Source organism: Rattus norvegicus, chromosome 1 (assembly GCF_036323735.1).
Source record: "Rattus norvegicus strain BN/NHsdMcwi chromosome 1, GRCr8, whole genome shotgun sequence".
NCBI lineage: Eukaryota > Metazoa > Chordata > Mammalia > Rodentia > Muridae > Rattus > Rattus norvegicus.
This window is the reverse complement of record NC_086019.1, coordinates 124,460,728-124,483,595: the sequence shown is the minus strand read 5'-3', so window position 1 is coordinate 124,483,595 and position 22,868 is coordinate 124,460,728. Positions and strand designations below refer to the sequence as shown.

Genomic DNA, 22,868 nt, shown 5'->3' with positions numbered 1-22,868 from the left:
CTCAGAGTGTTCTGGTGTAGTGAAAGACAGAAGATATTAATAAATATTAGTATATGGGGAGCTCAGGACCAGGTGATGAATGTTGTCTACTTACACATAATATTGGCATTAGCTGGAAGGTAGAATTTAACATGATCTGCTAACTGCCTCTCATACGATTATTTCTCAGAGTTTGTGTGTACTCTGAGAAGCCCAAAAAGGATCTATTGTAAACATGTAAGTGAAGTTACAGTGTGAACTAAAAGCTACCACCTTGTCAATTAAGTATTCTAAATAGAACATTTGTATCCAGTGCTAGTATCATCCAATACCTTTAGTAATATTTTGCTGTGACATTTATTCATTCATCATAACCTGAATTTATATGTCATTTGTTTTATCGTACCCAGCTAATTATAGAGAACCAGAAAAGTAGTTAAAATTATAGGAAAAGTTAATTGTGGTAGAATTACTAGTCTGAATTTTCATCTCAAGAAAAATCATTTATGTTTCCAGTATTGGAAAAATATTTCAAGGAACTAGTTTTATTGAAATAACCCTATGTTCTTTAGAAAGCAGTTGATTGGTCATGTTAATCACTTACATGTCAGCCTTCTCATATACCTTTACCATAAGCTTTCCTTCTCTCTCTCCTCATTGCTCCTGTATTCATTCCAAATTCTTTCACCTTTTTACTTCTGTATTTTTGTTTATCTGCCTGTGAAATTTAGAGTTAATGTTATGGAATCAGTGACCTCTTTTTACCACGTGGTTCTCAAGATAGAGATCACACCATCACCAGCAGTCTTAATACAATCTACAATTACTTATATCCACTTAACATTTGACTTTCAGTTGCTATTACATAATAATTTTTATTTATGACTTACATAGGAACACCTCTAACTATAACAATTATTAATTAATTATGATTTTAACAATGATGTTTATAATTGGCAATCTTTATCTATATAGGAACTGAATCTCTCTAGTTTAACAGAAGTAATATTTTATTTTATCTTTCATACAGTAATATATTGATTTTCATGCTTCTCTTTATTCTCTGCAACTTTTACTAAATTTCACTTCTATTAACTTAAAATTAATTTCATCTCTTTTTATTTATATTCCGTGCCTGTATATTTAATATATACATATATTACTCTCCCTTTCAACAGAAGAACACAGGTCCATGTTCTCAGTTACTCAAACATACACAGAAGCTTAGGGTACATGAATTGAAGCTTTATTTTAATATAGAAAACTTTGTTGTGTATGTTTATTATTAGTGAGTAAGACTTAGATTGCTCTGGTGTTTTTCTTCACCTAAAATCACCACCAGTTAATGTTGATGGAGATAATAACAAGTAAATATCTGGCAAAACAGAATATTCAGAACAAGACCTTCACATAAGACTGTATCAACTTTCCCAAAGATTACATCCCCTGCACTACATATAGGCCACTTATATATTATTTGTTTAATACAATAGATCTGGTGGTTATTGATATACACTCAGTAAACCTTCCAATGCAACTCATCGTAAATTTAGTAAGTATGTACAACATCTATTCACATAAATTTTCTTTTAAATGTATTCAAGAAATTAAATATGTTTGCAATTTTTATTTGCCTGTTAATTTTAGGTTACTGAAATGGTTGCATTGGGTATGGTTGAAGTAACAATTATAATGATTTTCTATGTTCTCTGTAATTTCTTCTATGCAAGAATGCTGGAGTACAATAGTTTTATATTGGATCCCCCCTCACAAATGTCTTAATTTTCCAAGAATCAAATCTATATTTTACTATTAGTCCATGATTACTCTCCATATTTAGGCCCACATTCTCTGTTGAGATACTCTTCATATAACACTAGCAGGCACTATAGCAAACTTCTAGTGTCATTCTAAGAAAATTGCCATTTCTACTATACAGTGTGTGTGGTGGCTTAAAGGTAACATTTCTTTGTTACATCAAAGTTACAATAGTCTACTAGACATTATTATTATGTACTATAATTCAGGCATCTATAAATAGCACTAAAGAACCATGCCACAGACACATAACAGTAAATTAGGAGATTGCTTAATTTTGGAGCCCAGAGTCACAGTCATAAGAGCATGCAGAAATGAAGGCATTTTTCTATGTAGCTAGGGTCTAGAGTCAAACAGGTATATGCTTGTGAGCCCCGAGGGACCACTGCCTGGCTTTTTTTACTATCAGTTTGTATCTATGTCTAGAGTAAATTACATTTCCTTCTGTCTTCCCCTTTCAAACTTTCTTCTGCCTTTCCTGCAATATGGGTTGATGGAGTGACATATGTATCAATAGCTCCCTCAGAGATCTCCAAACTTACCACAGACTTTTATTTTTAATATCGAAGTGCGAGATCTCTGTTTTTGAATGATTCTTTTTCCATTCCCTATTGGAATGCACATAACTGTCAAATCAGAGGCAACATGAACTTATAAAGGTTTCTGAAGGCAGTATTTTAACAACCAGTCTCTTGACTAGAGTCCAGCTCTCAAGTGGATCTAGCCAAAGCCTGACAATATGATGTTCCAGAGAAGGACTTCTCTCGAATCCTGCAGGTGACAAAGCTAATGAAATCCCAGCATAGGCAGGTACTTGCAAGTATCCCCTATGCTACTTCTTTGAGATACCTCCTTGTATTTACTGAGCAAGTAATGTTTTCCTGCTTCTAAAGTACTGCTTCTGATTTAAAATCTTCAGCCCTGCCTCAGTTTTAGATCCTATACATCATATAGATTTAGATACAAGAATATAATTTGATTTGGGAACCAGTATCAATGAAGTCTAACATTGACTCTCTTCCTTGTTATCATAGTTATGCCATCAAGGGTTTCAAATGCTAACTTTCCAATCCATATTTTATAGTCATCTTGCCTTGGGAAATAATAGTTCATATGGGGTGTTTTATCTTTTATGTATACCAGTTCCTTTCTATGAGGTCAGGCAAGTGATGAGAATCTTGGAACATTGTTTCTCTGTAGTGTTGGACTAATATTTCATCTCACTATTGCAAGAAATTTAACCACTGCATTTTTGTAACGTGCTTCAACAATGTTTCCTACACTGCCTGACCCTTTTCCTTCATGATTTTATTCCTAACACTCACTTCTCTATGGCATGTCATATCTTTTTATACAGATGTACTGTTTGGTCTGAGTTGCTCCTTTTAACTAAAAATGTTTCTTGCCATTCTTAATGGAAAATAAATTCTTTCACATAATGAACATGAACATAGACTTATCTTCTTTCTCTACTCACATCTCCACCTCTTCCCACTCATCTACCACCTCTTCATTTCACTTCAGGAAAGAGAACACCTACAAAAGACAACAACCAAACACAATAAACAAGACACATCATAAAAACAAAAGAAAAAGGCCTTCATATATATGCTAAACATGACAAGCCAATAGGAGAAAATGATTTCCAAGATCAGCCAAAAGAGTAAGAGACACACCTGATATGCTCAGGAATCCCACAAAAAACACAAATTAACACCTAAGATATATACAAGGACCTGGAGAAGACTCAGGGAGGCCCACTGTATCATACAAGCTGGGATAATATGTGCTCAGAAAGACTGAAGCAACAGCACAAATCTTTCCTCAATTGTATATATCACTTATTATCTGGAGGACTTCCATGTCCTATGAAGTTATATTCTTTTGAAGTTTCCCTTTTTGTGGAAATCTGAGAGCCAAACAATTTAGGGTCAGAAGTGATAATAAGCATAGATTCCATAGAATCAAGTAAAAAAGAAAGCACAAGCAGTTATACAGGTATTAAATCACTGAGAATCATCAGAGGAAGAAGTTTGCATACCTAACAGAATGATATTTTAAAGAAAAATATGACGAAGTTCTTGCTGTGTTGAGATATGTGTAAACATTGAGATCAAAATGAGATAGATAGAAACAGACAATAGACGAAAATAGGGAGGGGAGACAGATCATCTTTATCATTATACATTTCCTTATTCAAAGACTGGTTTCTAATAGATTTGGGCAAGGAAAACACAAATCCAGTTCTCATGACGACTAACTTGGAATTGCTATGTGTTTCATGGAATTAAGCACTAGGACAAATGGATCAAATCAAAAAATCAATTTGACTCCTGGAGACCTCCCATATCCCAGGTCTCTGTGAATTCCTAAACACTCTCAACCATCCATCACCAACACTGGCAGGTGATTATTTCCATTCATTCTCCTAGTGCTCTGAGCCTCACTCCTGTCCCTCCACACAGCTGATCCTGCCTTCTATCCTCCTTCTACTCTTCTCTCCAACCCAGCTCCCTCCTTCTTTCTGACACCCACAATAATTTGATTCCCTTTCTAATTTCGATTTAAGCATCCTTACTTGGACGTTCCCTCTTCTTTACCTCTTTTGGTTTTGTGAGGTGTATTATCGATATTCTGTACTTTTGGATAATATCTAATTATCACTGGATACACACAATACTTGTCCCTTTGGGTCTGGGTTACCTCATGCAGGATGATATTTTTCAGTTCAATCAATTTGCCAGCAAAATTGATGATTCCCTTTCTTTTAACATCTGAATGGTATACTGTAGTGTTAATGAACCGTATCTTCTGTATGCATTTTTCAGTTGGGGGGTGTTTGGATCACTTTTATTTTCCGGCTAATAAAGTAATTTTCCAGCAATAAAGCTGCAAGGAACATAGTGGATCATACACCCTTGTGATATAGTGGAACATCTTTTGGGTATATGCTCAGAAGTAGTATAGCTAGGTCTTCAGGGAGCACATTTCCCAATTTTCTGATAAAGTGCCAGATTGATTTCCATAGTGGTTGTACAAGTTTGAGGCTGCAACAGCAGTGGAAGAGTGTTGCTCTTTTTCTACATGCTTGTATTGTTGTTTGAAATTTTTACCTTGCAATTCTGATTGGTGTAGGAAGAAATATCAGGGTTGATGTGCACGGCTGTAGTCGATATGGGGACAGCGAAACTGAAGAAATCACCTCCAGCAAACAGAGACTGCCTCCATTGGAAGAATGGGGACACCAACCTACCTATAAAACTTGGACCCAAAATTGTTCCTTTCTAAAATAAATGTACAGAAAAATACGGAGCAGAGACTAAATGGCCAATGAGAAGCCTATCCCCTACCCCCATCCCCACTCCCATAAGCATATATATGTATCTGAGGACTGCCCTGACTGGCCTCAGTGGGAGAGGATGCACATAATCTTGCAAACTTGATACGTGGCAGTGGGGATACCCAGAGTAAGTCTAAATATAAGCACAGAGAACCTAGTGCATGCAGGAACAAGCCCAGTTCATTTGACTTCAGTGGGTCTGTGAGTTCCTATGAACTTTGCTCTTGTTGATTATGATTTCAGAGTGTCCTCCATCTCCATCTCTGAGATTCTTGGAGCTTCCTTTAGTCTGAACTCTCCTGGTAGATTTTAATGGACACATCCTATTTAGACCTTAGTGTTTCTCTCTTTTGCTTTTTGTGTCTTGTCTTCCAGTGGGTCTCTTTATTTGTTCTTATCTGCTGCAGCTGGAAACTTCTTTGATGATGGTTACAAAAAGCATTAATCCTCCATCGTTCTCTTGATTGTGGCTTGGTTAACATGGACTGCAATCTAAGAATCACATAATAGAAGTTGCATACCATATTTTTTGTCAGAATCTGAGTTTCCTGTATGAAAATATTTTCCAGGATCAATAAATTTGCCTGCAAATTTTATGATTCTATTGCTTTTAATGGCTGAGTAATATGCAATTTTTATTGTAGTGAATTTATCAATTTTCAGTTGAGGTGTCATCTTGATTGCCTTTATGTCTCTTAGGAAGAGAGAAACAATGGACATAGTTGATCAAGTTGTCTGTGTGGTGGGATGAATCACAATTTGGATTTCTTGCTAAGCTGGTTTAACCTGGAGCATAAAGACTGAGTTTTTTCTTCCTGATGAACTGCCACACTGATTTTCATAGTAGCAATGCAAGTTTGCATTCCCACACACAATGTATGAGAGATTTTCTTACTCTACATCACAGGTAGAATGTGATTTCACTTTTTTGTTCTTAGCCATTCTCAACATGGAAAATGAAACCACAAACTAGTTTTCTTTTGCTTTACCTGATTTCAAAGTGTATTAAACATTTCTTTAAATGTTTATCAGATTTTGATGTTTCCTTATTGAGAATTCTTGGTTTTGATCTGCACTATAGTTTTTTTTAAAAAATCTACTCCTTGAGTCTGTATTGTTTCTGTAATATAGAAGAATGGTTACTGTAAAAGGGAGATAATAGGAAAGCTGTGTCTGAAAACAGTTATCTTCAAGAATAAAAATGTTTGAAAAAAGATTGCCAAAGAAACTGGCTGATGAACACAAGAAGTTAGACTGAAGGGAGATAAATAACCAAACAAAAATGGGGTTCAGAACTAAACAAAGAATTCACAGCTGAGGAATTCCAAATGGCTGAGAAACACCTAAAGAAATGTTCAACATCTTTAGTCATAAGGGAAATGCAAAAAAACGAACCCTGAGATTTCACCTCACACCAAAGAGAATGGCTAAGATCAAACTCAGGTGACAGCAAATGCTGGCAAGGCTGTGTAGAAAGAGAAATTCTCCTCCATTATTGGTGAGATTGCAGACTACTACAATCATTCTGGAAATCAATCTGGAGGTTCCTCAGAAAATTGGATATTGAACTAACTGAGGACCCAACTATACCTATCTTGGGCATATAAACAAATGATGTCCCAACATATAAAAAAGACACATGCTCCCCTATGTTCATGGCAGCCTTATTTATAATAGCTAGAAAGCGGGAAAGGACACAGATGCCCTTCAACAGAGGAATGGATAGAGAAAATGTGGTACATATACACAATGGAATATTATACAGGTAACAAAAACAATGACTATGTGAAAATTGTAGGCAAATGGAGAGAACTGGAAAATATCATCCTGAGTGAGGTAACCCAATCACAGAAAAACACACATGGTATGCACTCATTGATAAGTAGATATTAGCTCAAATGCTCAAATTACCCTAAATGTACAGAACACATGAAACTCAAGAAGGATGACCAAAATGCAAATGCTTTATTCCTTCTTTAAAAGGGGAAAAGAATACACTTGAGAGGGAATAGGGAGGCAAAATTTAGAACAAAGGCAGAAGGAACACCCATTCAGAACCTGCCCCACATGTGGCCCATACATATACAGCCACCAATCTAAATAGAAACAAAGAAGTGCAGGTTGTCAAGAACAAGATGTAGATCTCTCCTGAAAGACACAGCCAGAATACAGCAAATACAGAAGCGAATGCCAGCAGCAAACCATTGAACTGAGAACAGGACCCCCATTGAAGGATAAAGAGAAAGGACTTAAAGAGCTTGAAGGGGCTTGAGACCCCATATTAACAACAATGCCAATCAACCAGATCTTCCAGGGACTAAGGAACTACCCAAAGACTATACATATACTGACCCTGGACTCTAACCTCATAGGTAGCAATGAATAGCCTACTAAGAGCAAAAATGGAAGGGGAAGCACTTGGTCCTAACAAGACGGAACCCCCAGTGAACATGACTTTGGCGTGGAGGGCAGTAATATGGGGAGGATAGGGAAGGGAACAACCAAAGAGAAGGGGAGCGGGAGTTGTTAGGGGGATGTTGGATAGGAAACCGGGAAAGGGAATCACAATTGATATGTAAATAAGAAATACTCAAGTTAATAAAGATGAAAGAAAAAAAAAGAAACTGACTGATCTTAAAACAGAGTTTTAATCTCCTATAAAAACTTTTCACTTCCAGGGAAACAGGTTAGTTGACTATATTCTTCTTCTTCTTGTGTTCTCTTCCTATACAGGGCTTTCAAATCTTCCCCCAACACTACCATAATGGTCTCTGGACCATTTCAATGTTTGTCTGTGGGTATTTGCATCTGTTTAAGTCAGCTGCTAGGTAGAACCTCTGAGTGTAGTTATGCTAGGCTGCCTTCTGTAAGCTTAACAGGATATCACTAATAAGGTTAGGGAATAGTGTTTACCCATGGGATGTGTTTCAAGTTGGGCTGGTTATTGGTTCAACATTCCTTCAGTCTTTGTTCCATTTTTGTCTCTGCATTTCTTTTAGACAGAAAAAAAAAAACTTTTGGGTCCAATCATTTATGGATGGGTTAGTGTCCTTACCTCTCTACTGGAGATCCTGCCTGGTTATAGAAGGTTGCCACTTCAGGTTCAATATCCCCAATATTGGGCATTTTGAGTAAGGTCACTGCGTTTACTCCTGGGAGCTTTACCCATCCCAGGTCTCTGGGACTTCCTAGAGATTATCCACACACTATCATCCTGGCTGCTATTGATTTCCACTTATTTCATTGGCCCTCTGTGCTTCTCATCTGTTTCTCCCCACACCAAATTCCTCCCACCCGCATTTATCTAACCCCAGGGAGCTCTCAGAGACTGAGCCCCCGACCAAAGTACATACACCAGCTGGAAAAAGGCCCCTGTCCCATATGGATCAAACATACAGCTCAGTCTCCATATTGTTCTCTCAACAACAGGAATACAGGGTCTCTCTAAAACTGTATCCTGACTGTGGCACATTATCCAACAGGGCTCCCTTGTCTTTCCATAGTGGGCAAGAATGTGTCTAATCTTGCAGAAATTTGATTTGCTACATTAGAGAGATACCCCACACTCTCAGAGGAGAAGGTTGAATGGGGGATGGACTCTGTAAGGGGATGACTTGGAGTGGGAAAATTTAGGATGTAGTAAATACTCTAAGATGTATGTAAATAAATTAATAAATAGTTTTAAAGAAAAAATAAAAAATAAATAGAAGTAAAAGATAAAACAAACAAACAAACAAAAAAAGGCAATTGTTGGAGATGTGGCTCAGCAACTAAGAACACTTAAAATTTCCAGGATCAATTCCATATACATGTATGATAATTTAAAAGCCATCTTTTAATTCACAGCTGAGCAATGCCATATGCCTGAGAAGCACCTAAAGAAATGTTAAACATCTTTGGTAATAACAGAAAAGCCAATCCTAACAACCCTGAGAATCCACCTCACACCAGTCAGAATGGTTAAAATCAAAAACTCTGGCAACAGCAGATGCTGGCGAGGATGTGGAGAAAGAGGAACACTCCTCCATTGTTGGTGGGATTGCAGACTGGTACAACCATTCTGGAAATCAGTCTCGAGGTTCCTCAGAAAATTGGACATTGCACTACTTGAGGACCCAGGTATACCTCTTTGGGGCATATACCCAAAAGATGCTCCAACATATAACAAAGACACATGCTCCACTATGTTCATAGCAGCCTTATTTATAATAGCCAGAAGCTGGAAAGAACCCAGATGCCCTTCAACAGAGGAATGGATGCAGAAAATATGGTACATCTACACAATGGAATACTACTTCACTATCAAAAACAATGACTTTATGAAATTCATAAACAAATGGATGGAACTGGAAAATATCATCCTGAGTGAGGTAACCCAATCACAGAAAAACACCAATGGTATGCATTCATTGATAAATGGATATTAGTCCAAATGCTTACATTATCCTAGATGGACAGAGCACATGAAACTCAAGAAGGATGACCGAAATGTGATTGCTTCACTCTGTCTAAAAAAAGGGGAACAAGAATATCCTTGGGAGGGAATAGGGAGGCAAAGATTAGAACAGAGGCTGAAGGAACACCCATTCAGAGCCTGCCCCACATGTGTCCCAAACATATCCAGCCACAAATCTAGATTGATGAAGCAAAGAAGTGCAGGCTGACAGGTATCGGATGTAGATCTCCTCTGAGAGACATAGCCAGAATATGGCAAATACATAGGTGATGCCAGTAGCAAACCACTGACCTGAGAAAGGGACACCCGTTGAAGGAATCAGAGAAAGGCCTGAAAGAGCTTGAAGGGGCTTGAGACCCCATATGAACAACAATGCCAACATTCAGAGCTTCCAGGGACTAAGCCACTACACAAAGATAATACATGGACTGACCCTGGGCTCCAGCTGCATAGGTAGCAATGAATAGCCTAGTAAGTGCACCAGTGGAAGGGGAAGCCCATGGTCTTGCCAAGACTGAACCCCAAGTGAAAGGGTTTGTTGTGGGGAGGGCGGTAATGGGAAGAGGATGGGGAGTGGTACACCCATGTAGTAGGGGAGGGGTAGGGGTTAGAGGGATGTTTGCCTGGAAAACGGGAAAGTTAATAACAATTGAAATATAAATAAGAAATACCCAATTTAGTAAAGATGGAGAAAAAGTATGTATTACAAATCTTTAACAATCAATGGTTTGAGGGGAAAGTCTTTGAAAGCCTTGTTGGTAGAATTTGCAAATTTCCATGGTGTAAAAACTTCCTTTGTGGCTTATTTCATGTTTTAAGAATGGGGGATGCAAAGATGTGGATACCCACTATGCCCAGTTAGACAACTTAGGAGGCTTCGGCACACAGTCAATAGTGCCCCAACTCTCAGAAAGGTTTCTGGTGATGTTTTAGATACAAATCCCACATTCTACAATTTACTTTTCATGAAGAGAGAGGCATGAAGGCTGAGATGTGTGTCAAACTAAGCTAAGGAGCATTTACATGCCATCTGTGTGCACTGTGCCCTAGACAGTACAGCAGTCTGTGGGAACTCCATATGAGATAATGCTGTGTGATAAAACACTGAGGGAATCAAAAGGAAAAAATGTTTTCTTTCCGTATGAAATAATAGCACCAAACTGAAGAGGACAAAAGCTCAAACTTCACTTTTGATATTGTAAGCCTGTGAATTTATGTGGCTACTAGGATGGTTGTAAACATACATTGCAGATTATCTTTCTGTACATAAATACCCCATAACTTTCTGTTGTTCAAGCCCAAAACCTCAGCTATTCCCTGGAGAAAAATATTACGCTATTCACTTGCTCATATAAATCTTGCTCAGGCCTTAGCAGCAAGCTGTCACGACAGTCCTATCATCAAGGCTGACCAAAGTGTAGGTTGTATTTTAGGTAACAACTAATTTACATCTGAACTTCATTAACTTTAGGGTGAAGTGAAATTTCCATCTTAATTAGAAAATAACTAAAAACCATGAAATGTAGAGAATACAAATACAAAATGTATTAGACATAGATTCTCGAAATTCAGTATTTTGTTTAAATCAAATCAGCTAAGGGACTGAGTACACCTGAACTCCAGGAGCCATTTGTGACACCCTGGGTCTAGCTTAATCTACCAGTTAGTGTTAGACTAACAGTAACAAAGGCTGGCAATTGCCCATGTATGTCTGACACCAAATGGAGGATATAATTTGCAGATGCTATATGCACTAATTCATGTCTTTGAAATCCTTGGGTCTAAAAACTTTGGATACATATGTCAGGAGCCAACCCCACTTATATACCCTCTGTTTCAGGTATGTTTCAGGAATGTCAAGTCGACTTACACACTCTGAGAAACCTAGCAAGTTATCTGTTCTCATCAGTAAACCTGCAATTTATGGTTTAGGGTTACAGGAACCAAAAAACAATGACGGAGGTTGGGGTGATGCTGACCATCATGAAATTGGTCTTGGGCTCTGCATGTCCTTCCCACTTGCTTGCTTGTCTTTGTAAGCCACTTCCCAGAAATAAAGTTTGAGAGCTTGATCTGAATAAAAAAAGCCATCTTTTCTCAGGATGAAAAAGTTCTATTGTCTTTTTATAACCTATTCAGTCACAAAATACATGAGGTACACAAACCTACCTATATACAAAACAAAACAAAACAAAACAAAACATAAAAAACACAAACATATACATAAAATTAAAATTCATAAAAATGTTTGTCTTTTTCCATCTTTATATAAATTGGGCATTTCATTTTTACATTTCAAATGCTATTCCCTTTCCTGAGTTTGTTAATCTGTGTCTTTTTATTGGGGAATTGAGTCCATAGATGTTGAGAAATATTAAGGAATAGTGATTGTTGATACCTGTTATCTTGGTTTTTGGAGGTGAGAGTATGTTTGTGTGCTTGTCTTCTCTCTCTTTTTTTTGTTGCAAAACGATTAGTTTCTTGCTTTTTCTAGGCTGTAGCTTGCCTACTTGTATTGGGATTTACCATTTATTATCCTTTGTATGGCTGGATTTGTAGAAAGATATTGTGTAAATTTGGTTTTGTCATGGAAAATCTTGGTTTCTCCATCTGTGTTAATTGAGAGTTTTGCTGGATACAGTAACCTGGGCTGGCATTTGTGTTCTCTTAGTGTCTGTATGACATCAGTCCAGGATCTTCTGGCCTTCATAGTCTCTGGTGAGAAGTCTGGTGTGATTCTGATAGGTCTGCCTTTATATGTTACTTGACCTTTTTCCCTTACTGCTTTTAATATTCTTTCTTTGTTTTGTGCATTTGGTGTTTTGACTATTATGTGACAAGAGGAGTTTCTTTTCTGGTCCAATCTATTTGGAGTTCTGTAGGCTTCTTGGATGTTTATGGGCATCTCTTCCTTTAGTATAGAGAAGTGTTCTTCTATGATTTTGTTGAAGATATTTACTGGTCCTTTGAGTTGGGAAACTTCACTGTCTTCTATACCTATTATCCTTAGGTTTGATCTTCTTGTTGTTTCCTGGATTTCCTGTAGGTTTTGTACCAGTAGCTTTTTCTGTTTTACATTATCTTTGACAGTTGTGTCAATGCTTTCTATGGAATCTTCTGCTCCTGAGATTCTCTCTCCTATCTCTTTATTGTTTCGAATTCAATTTTCAATTCCTTCACCTGTTTGATTGTGTTTTCCTGTAATTTTTGGGGGGATTTTTGTGTTTCCTCTCTAAGGGCTTCTACTTGTTTACTTGTGTTTTCCTGCATTTCTTTAAGGGAGTTCTTTATGTCTTTCTTAAAGTTCTCCATTATTATCAAAAATGTGATTTTAAATAGAAATCTTGCTTTTCTGTTGTGTTTGGATATCCAGTATTTTCTTTGGTGGGAGAATTGGGCTCTGATGATGCCATGTAGTCTTGGTTCCTATTGCTTGGTTTCCTGCGCTTGCTTCTCACCATCAGGTTGTCTCTGGTGTTACCTTGTTTAGCTATTTCTGACAGTGTCTTGACCATCCTATAGGCCTCTGTGTCAGGAGTGGTGTAGACCTGTTTTCCTGTTTTCTTTCAGCCAGTTATAGGAACAGAGTGTTCTGCTTTTGGGTTCTCATTCCTGTCCAATGCCTTTCAGCTATTCCTGTGGGCATGTGTCCTAAGTCCCCCTTACAGGACACTTGGAGCAGAAAAGTTGGTTTTATCTCTGGTCTCAGGCCTGAAGTCCCTCCTCTAGGCTAGTTTTCTGCTCTTTGTGAGGGCAGCAACCAGAAGGGCCAGCCCCTTCTTCTGGGTCCCTGTGTACAGGTACCCTTGATGGTACTAGCTGTTTTCCTCTAGAGTCAGAATGTAGGCAGAGAGTAGTCTCCTCTGGTTTCCCAGGCGTATCTGCCCCTCTGAACGTCTAACTCTCCCTCCCACAGGATTTGGTTGCAGGGAGCTGTTTGAACGATTCCCTTCGTATCCAGGTGCAGTCTGGACCAAAGGCCTCCTGCAGCTTTACTGCCCCTATCTTCCTGTGCCTAGACTCCTTATACAGTTTCCTCTTTGGCCAGGTATGTGGGCCAAGGTATGCAAAAGTGGCAGTCTCTCCTGCCCTGCAGTCTCCATTGGTCACATGTCTGGGCGATGAGCTCTCTCTCTCCCATGGGGTTTGGGAACAGGGAGTTGTGGGCCTGGATCAGCGAGGTTCAGGAACCAGCTAGAAACTGGAAGTGTCAGGTCCCAGAAGAATTTTGCCCTTGTATGCCCTGAGTCCACCAGGCAGGTCACTTGGAGCAGAAAAGTTGGTCTTACCTCTGGTCTCAGAACTGAGGTTGTTTCTTGGGGCTGGGTTTCTGCTCTGTGGGGGCAGCAACCAGAAGGGCCTGCCCCTCCTTCTCCTGGATCCCTGTGAGCAGGGGGGCCAGATGGCACTAGGCATTTTCCTTTAGAATCAGAGGAAAGAGTGTCGGGGAGAGAGTAGTCTCATTTGGTTTCCTAGGCATGTCTGCCCCTCTGAAGCTCAAACTTAAGAAAAAGAAACAATAAACCATCTGAACGTATTACATGGGAATCAAGTTAACAGTCCAAGCAGAATTTGAAGGCATCTGTGCTAGTATGAGAATAAGATTGAAGTCTGAATATATAATTTCAAATGGTCAAACTGAAGCAATAGATGTCAACAAAGTGATTTTAGTAAAAGAAAGAAAGAAGGAAGGAAGGAAGGAAGGAAGGAAGGAAAGGAAGGAAGGAAGGAAGGAAGGAAGAAAGAAAGAAAGAAAGAAAGAAAGAAAGAGAGAGAGAGAGAAAGAAAACCATTCCTTAACCCATAGTACCCTTTCTGAAATCCTCATAGATTTGGTCAACCTTAGGGAGCTGTGGTAAATTCAAACAAAATGTTCATTATTTTTCAGAAAGGGTTATATAATACAAAATTATATTTTATAAAAATAGGAAGAGACCACTTGGCAGAGAACAACATTCTTCTAGGGTGATTACTTCTTCAAATATATGCTCAGATTTTATTCTCTCTAAAATCTGTGTAGCTATGTAGTAGGCAAGCTGGCCTTAGATCAGATTGAGAGGACAACTTTATTTCAGGTAAGTGATGGCCATTTCCTTATTTACGTTTCAATAGCAGCGGTTTTGGCCATTCCTCTGTATCTGTGCATTGCTGTAACAAACCTGCTTGATTTTCTCATGACCATTGTAGCACATCTTTTTTTTTCTCTCCTGTTAACTTGGATTCAATTGGCTCATATCCTGTTGTAAAATTTGTTAAGAGGTGATGGTGCCATCATATTTCATGTTTATTAGAATAAACTAAAAGATTTTAAAGCATACGCCTAATTATATAAATTTTATAATAAAAACAAAGATGTTAAAAATGAACACAACCATAGAGATTTCATGTCTGCACACAGTTATCTGTGTCACTTTCATTCACTCTTTCTCTTCACATTTCAGGCCCTCCAGCCTGAAGTAGTCCCAAAGTTCTCTGAAATACTGAAAATAAATAATAGCAATTTTGCTTTAAGTTCAAAGTGACACGGGGCTAGAATTCAATAGGGTGTGGATTGAGTTATTAGTTAGAGAAAGTTCTGCACATAAAACTCAAGAAGGATGACTACTATGAATGAGCAGATAGTACTCTGCTGATCTTGTCAACTATATGAGGTCCAAGATTAACATATTATTACACATGAGAAGTGAAAAATGTAAGAAAAAATATTTCTAGGGACCCAGGATATTGTTCAGTGTTAGAAAAATTGACTGAATAGATTAAGTTCTGTTTCACTCTGTAATAGTAGAAATTTCAGTACAATTAAAGAATATATTGACTCGGTCAAAAGGAGACTTACCGTGTGTGTGTGTGTGTGTGTGTGTGTGTGTGTGTGTGTGTGTGTTCAAAAACATCATATTTCTCATAGACAGAAGTCTTTTCCACAATCAGCAGACAAGTGGAGAGCATATGAAAATTGGATTTCTCACTCAATACTTCACATAATTGAGTATAACCACTCTTATACACACATTTACCTAACATTAGAAACTTTCAAAAGACAACAGTAATATGAGAGTTAATCTCTCACAATGAGAATAAGTTATAACTAAGACAGGATCTAAACAGCAAAAGGAAAAGTATATAATAGCAATTTATATAAGCTATGCACTTTTAAAGTATGGATTAGACATTCAAATGAGTGTTATAACACAAATAAGGGACTTTCCTAGAATGACATTTGCCAATGAGATGCTCTGGCTTTCTACTGTAGGTCGATTTTCTACAAATTCCCTCTCCCGATGGATGGGCATTTCATCTAATGTCCTGCTCTTTGATTCCTGAGAGCCTCTCACCTCCTCAGTCTCTAGTACCCTCTAGAGAGCCTTCACCTCCTACATCCTGAGGTTGCCTGTCCCCATTAATTCTGCTTGTCTTCAGTGCTTCTGTCCTGACCCCTGCCATTACCTGGTCATGTTCCCCTTTTACCCTGTTCCTGTATTCTCCTTCCCAGGTCCTTCCTTGCCTCAGCACCCCATGATTGCTTACTTCTCCCTCACAAGTGGGATTGAAGCATTCTCACTTGAGCCGTTCAGCTTGTTAACCTTCTTGAGTTCTGTGGATTTTGTCCTGGCTATTCTGTTTATTTTTGGCTACTCTCCACATATTCGTGAGTACATACAATGCATCTTCTTTGAGTGTGAGTTGCCTTACTACGAATGATATTTTTAGTCCCATCTCTTTGCCTGCAAAACCCATGATGTCCTTGTTCTTAATAACTGAATAGTATTCCATTGTTTAAATGAACCACTTTTTCTAATATATATATATATATATATATATATATATATATATATATATATATATCTTTTCATTTTCTACAGTTAAAGCCTTTCTTTTTTCCCATTTTCCACATCTTCTCATTTGTAACTCCTATGTTCTGTCCACTCTGATAACAATTTAGCCAGATAAGTTACTCTTCTCTCCCATAACTATTAATTTTGATCTCTGAGAAGAAAATAAAGACAAATAGAAGGCCACACAGCTAAATGAGGCAAATGATATCTGACTTCTGAAGAAGTAACTATAATGGTTTGCAAGGAGAAAATACTAGGCTTGAGGCTGGAATCCAAACTCTAATAATAAGGGGAACAGAAGGATCCACAGCCCCAAAAATAATCTCTGAATTTCAGTCTTTGCATGAGAATATGTTCAATTTTTGTTCATGGCATGGAATAAAATCAGTGATCCTGTAGGTGAACATATCTAGTATAAGCGGTCATAGTATGTGCTGTTAATATCAGATAAAACTGCAGAATATTTAGCATGCTTTGAGAATTTCAACTCTAATCATACATATATACAAAATACCTTGTATACATGGGAAAACACACATACACACATACAGCGATAGAGGCAATAGAGTAAACATTCACACACATGTATTAAGGTATCAGAGCTTTAATTGACTTTTAAAAATAATTATGCTGCAAGTCAGTATTTTAATCTAGACTTAGTTGTAGACCCTTTTGTACCATATTATAAATCCTTCGCTATATTTTTCGAGATTAAATCTGTGTGAAAAATATATTGCATTGATGAAAAGCTAGATGATTTTCCTGAAAAAATAATACTTAGTATCTTAACATGTAATCATGCTCATATCATATATCAGTAACAATATGGTGTATGAACATTTAGATACCATGGATTTAATAGATTAATGAATATAATGATTTAGAATCCATTGGTGTATAAAGAGATCCTTTAATGAGGAAAGAAATAAGGACACAGACATAAAGCAACCGCATTTATAGAGGCAGAACTGAAGGAACTAAGCACAGAGTAACTAAAGGATTGACTCATGTAAACCAGATGATTAGAGGACAAAGCAACTATGTGGACCTGTCACTGTAATCATATAGGTTCTGTTTGCACTCAGTGCTGCCTGTTGGGCAGTACATAGCCAGGAACCATGTTAACAGAGAAAGGTTGAAATCCATGAGGTTTCACTCTGTAGACCACTACTATCTACAGAGCTAGTACCCTTGTTTGGATGATGTCAAATCACTGGATACATTCCACACACGTTATTCCTAGCATTAATGAATACCCTATGTTCTAGGGACCACAGAACAGTGGTGATGTAAATAATAGTGATCAAGCTGGCAGGTAGAATATATTTCCTTGTATATAATGATGTCCTTATAACTGGGAATACATGCAGGAATACATTGCTATTTTAATGCCCTTATAGTCCAAACTGAATTTTAAAAATTTCAGAAAACCATCCTTCTATTTTAGTACAAATTCAACGGACAATTTTCAGAACTATATTTCCACGATTGTCAATATCCACAGTAGGTAACTTTTGTGACCTTTATGCATTAGTGTGACATGTGCATACTTTGCTTTTAAATTTCCAGTCATAGCTGTATCTCCCTCTTTCATCATTAATTAACTTGTAAATCTGAGATATTATAGGGACTGTACTAAGCACTTATTGCAGCTATTTACTCTGTGTTACTCCCAGGCAGGAATATTTCTATTGCTAGTTGAAAAGCATGCAAAAGGAAATGTTGAGAGTAAGTTTTGTACTTTAAAAAATGGCAAAAGAAAAGACCACTAACATAGGAAGTTAGGTAGCTATTGACTAGCACATAAAAAAACAAACAATTCGACCCCTGATTATGAATATGAAGATAATAATTGGAAGGGTGTTCTACACAGGTGAAGGAAAGTCTAGGTAATATAAAGGAACAAGATAATTCTACTCTGTAAAAAGTATGTTAATACTCTATAAGAAGTACACCATTCCATTAACCTCTTATTAATGCTTATGAAGCTTACTATAACAAACAGCCTGAATGAGTTCTTACATTAGATACTTCACAACAAAGTATGGTTACATAGAATGTCAGAAATGAACCACAAGTAAATTAGGAGAAGAAAGAGAATATGTCTGCAACAAGTAGGAGGTAGTAGGTCATACATGTTCAAAATTATGTGAAAATATGACAAATCATGGTGCTAGTTTGATATCAAAATAAACAAAAGAAAAAGTGTTGCACATAACCAACATTTTTATGTCTACCTCATTTCCAGATTATATGCTTATTTATTAATGAATTATGGACTAGGCCTTAACCTAGATTCCTTACTGGTCTAGCCTATAACTCAACCCATTTATATTTTATTTGTCTGCCACATGGCTGGTTACCTCTCTATAGTTTCATAGTCTGACTTCTGCATCTCAGTGGCTAATCTCCTATGCCTCTCTTCCTTCCTCTCTCCCTCCCTCCCTCTCTCCTTCCTCCCTCCCTCCCACCCTCCCTCTCTCTCTCTCTCCATCTCTCTCTCTATCCCCCCCCTCTCTCTCTCTCTCTCTCGCTCTCGCTTTCGCTCTCGCTCTTGCTTTAGCTCTCGATCTCGCTCTTGCTTTCTCTCTGACTGGATGTCACATTCTTCCTACATTTGCTATAGACCATTCATTTTCTATAAAGCTATCAGAAAGTGAGAAAGAGAGTGTTTATGATATCTGATGTAGCCATGTATCTGTCCTTCAGCAACAGACTTCTATGTAAGTATTATTCCACTACAAGTTTAGAGATGACAGAAGAATAGCACAGACACTTGTGCATTTCCTAATATTTAAGTCAAGAAACAATAGTGGAAATGGGAGAAACACTTAAGAAAGCATCAAGCTAGGAAGTAAGCAGAGATGATTCCATACAGTAAGTAGAAGTATTACCCTCATGGTATATTAAACTTTATCATGATTATTTTAAGGTTACACTAAGAAAGACTGGATGAGTTAGATTAGACATCAAAAGTTTGTCTTGCAGATATTATCCTTTCCAATTTATTTCTTGAATTTACATATTAATATGTAATATATATATATATATGCATACTACATATATGTATATGTATATGTGTGTGTCTGTGCATGCGAATATGCATATAACATATGTACATGAGTGTATATACACAAATATATGTCTGTGTTTCTATGTGTGTGTAAATGGAATTTATTGGATTTTCTTATAAACTGCTACTAATTCCTATTGATCCAAAAAAGGCTGGCTTTGAATGGAAAGTTCAGTTATTTAGGGGTTGCTCAGTACCATAATTCTGTGAGTCGTAACTGTTCTTCTGTATAAGCTGTATTCCCAAACAGGACCTAATGAGAGTGAATGAATGGATGTGCTAGCAAGCTGTCTTAGTTAGTGTTTTACTGCTGAGAACAGATGCCATGGCCAAGAGAATTCTTGAAAGGAAAACATTTAATTGGACTACCTTATAGGTTCAGAGGTTCAGTCCATTATCTTCACAGTGGGAGATTGGCAGTGTCCAGGCACTCATGGTGAAAGAGGATCTGAAAGTTCTACATTGTCATATGAATACTGCTAGCAGAATTCTGAATTCCAGGGAGCTAGGATCAGGTCTTAAAGCCTGTGCTCACAGTGTCACACTTATCCCAACAAGGCCACAGCTCTAAATTTTACCACTCCCTGAGTAAAGCATATTCAAGCCATGATCAAGTGATTCCAAGTAGGCAAAGTGCTTCCTTCTTCTGTGTTACCACATAAGCTTCCAGCAGAATGCATGATTTAGATTAAGGGCATCTCTTCTCAACTCTAGATCCAGAATAATGGTTTGTAACTTCCTACTTCCATATATGAATTAAAGACATATGTCTTCATGCCTCAAGATCCAGATCAAATGTCTGTATCCATACCTCAATATTTCATATTAGAAGTGGATCCACACATTTCAAACAAAGCAGAAAGTTATCCACACATATGCCCACCATCTCTGCATTGTAGTTTTTTTCAATATATATGATACAATTAATTGAAAAATAAATTGACACTTTGTATAACATAAAAAGAAATAAAAATTCCACTTATTCACTTTCCTTAATGAATGCCCAGAGGATGACTTCTAGGACAATGTACAAAGAAAAGAAAAACAGACAATCAAAACAAAAAATAAACAATAAAACCAACAACTGATACCCTTTAGTTTTTTTTTTATTACAGGCATAGTGAATCATTTAAAAACTACATATGCAGTATTTCCACTTAACACTATGGGAATTCATTTTTGTGAGAAATTCTTCAATAATTTTCCTCAAACCAAAAGTAGTTAAAAATTCTTAGAGATTTTTCCTTTGTACTTTGAGATGATCGTGTATCCTGTTGGTCTTTGGTGGCCTGCCCCTTTCTGAACAGGAAATTGATGGGTAGTGAAACAGGAGGAGAAGGGAATTTGCAGATGGAGCTAAGAGGAGTGGAGTGAGGAGAACATGGTTTAGATGAATTGTATGATAGAAGAACCTATTTTCACTAAAAAAGGAGACAATATAGTAGATTTGTCGTTCCTTGTATTCATATAGTTAATGACATGGACTCTTTATATATGTTAAAATAAAACTAATCCTGAACATAAAGGACATATTTGCTTCATCATAATTTAAAAGCATTCTATATAAATAGTGTTTTCCTCTCCTATATACATATGTCTCATATATGGATGTCTCATATACATATACATATATGTATATATATATATATATATATATATATATTACTTCACATGTGCATGTATTGCACCATTTTCAAATAAATATTTTCATCAATTTTTTTTCCTTTTTCAGCCTAGCTAACTCCCTGATATACTTCTACTTTTCTGCAAAGACCCTTTCTCCCACTCTCTGTATGTATACCTTCCCAGAACAATAAAAAAAATAAAAAGAAAGAAGAAACGAGTTAAAGAAAAAAGGAAATAAAGAAAGAGAGGAGGAAAAATACCACCACCACCACTACCACCACCACAACATTAACTCTTTTATTTAACAATAAAGCAGTTATTTATGAACTCCAAAATAAAATAAAATTCTAACCACTCACACGTATACACAAAACATGGAAGAAAATGTATGGACTTTTGTCTCTGCAAATATGTACTACTTTGTAGTGTGGTTGTTGTAACCTGTGACATTCGGCAGTTATCAACTGTATATAACTTCTTCTTAGGGATGACAAATTTGTCTAATTTCCCTCCTCAGTGCTGGTATTTCTGTCTATTTTGAACCACTTTCCTTAGATCTCATGTTTGTTGCCACAGTCTCTGTGAGTACCTATACTACTAGGAAGGAATATTTGATAAATATTTTCATTGGACATATTGACCACTTCAGGCCCTTTACAATCTTTCTACCTACTTTGTAATATAGATATATGAGGTTTGCGTGGAAAGTTGGATGATCGCATCACACTTAGGACCTAGTACTTTACAGTCTCACTTTCTACACACAATCCAAAGGAACATCTCTTTCTCTATTTCCCATGTAGTGCAAGCAGAATACCTCTGATGAGGTTCAGGTTATGCACATATTTATGAATAAAATAATATGTAATTAGGATTATTTAGTTTTACTTTTTATCAGAATAAGACGTTTTGATTTTTTTTGTTAGTTTTGCTTTGTTTTTACCTAGGTATTTTACCTATTAGACTCAGGCTCTAGTGTATATTTGCACTGTGAGGTATAGCTTCTATCTCATGGAAATGGAAGCCAGCTCCTTTCTCGATAGCAAGTAGAGGGACAAGACCTAACAGTGATGGAGGGAGGGGAAAGTGGATTGCATGTATTGCATTTTTAAGAATCAAAAGTAGTAAATTAAGTCAAACTGCATGTCTGCCTCTCTGCTGGTATGCCAGAGTGCACCCTTGCGACTCAGACAAGGTAGAACAAAGTCCAAGATAGGGGGTCCCAGCCTGTTTCTCCACGGGAGAGAAACAGAGTGTTCAGGGAGTGGTGCTCTGATTCTCAAAATCCTGTGTACCCAAACGCTGCTGGGGAACAAAGGAGTTGAGAACAATGGTCAAGGTATCTCTCCTCCCATAAGCAGGCAGTAAGGAGATTGCTGACTCTAGGTCAGGGCAGAATTGTGTCTGGTTCCCAGCGAATGAATAAAGATGGGCTGAAAGAGATACAGTCTTCTCAGGGAGAATTAGGTGTGGCTGTTTCTGAGGACAGGCCTTCCCACACCCTCTCACCCCCACTCCTCCACAGTCATCCTTGAAGGAGATAGTCTTGCTCATCCAATCTGCCTTATTTATGGCAAGGGTGATTGCTTATATCTTACTTAGGATGAATCAAGGATTAAAAACATTTTACAGGAATGGATGGCTAGGAAGGGAAGTTCATTGAAGAAACGCTTGGGGCCTACCTAGATTCCTAATCAGCATGGAGAAAACTAGGTTTTTATGCTACATCATCAGATATTATGG

The 22,868-nt window shown here is 37.3% G+C and overlaps 1 long non-coding RNA gene across 2 annotated transcripts in view; it reads right to left on the bottom strand.

The window, feature by feature from the left end:
• Positions 1 to 19,931, bottom strand: part of LOC120099834 (uncharacterized) — a 34,710-nt gene extending 14,779 nt beyond the window's left edge. For both annotated transcript variants that reach the window (XR_005499145.2, XR_010060335.1), the window contains exons 1-2: positions 19,869 to 19,931; positions 3,275 to 3,333 (exon numbers count right to left, since the gene is read on the bottom strand). This is a non-coding gene — a long non-coding RNA (uncharacterized LOC120099834). The remainder of the gene's footprint in view (positions 1 to 3,274; positions 3,334 to 19,868) is intronic.
• Positions 19,932 to 22,868: the final 2,937 nt, after the last annotated feature.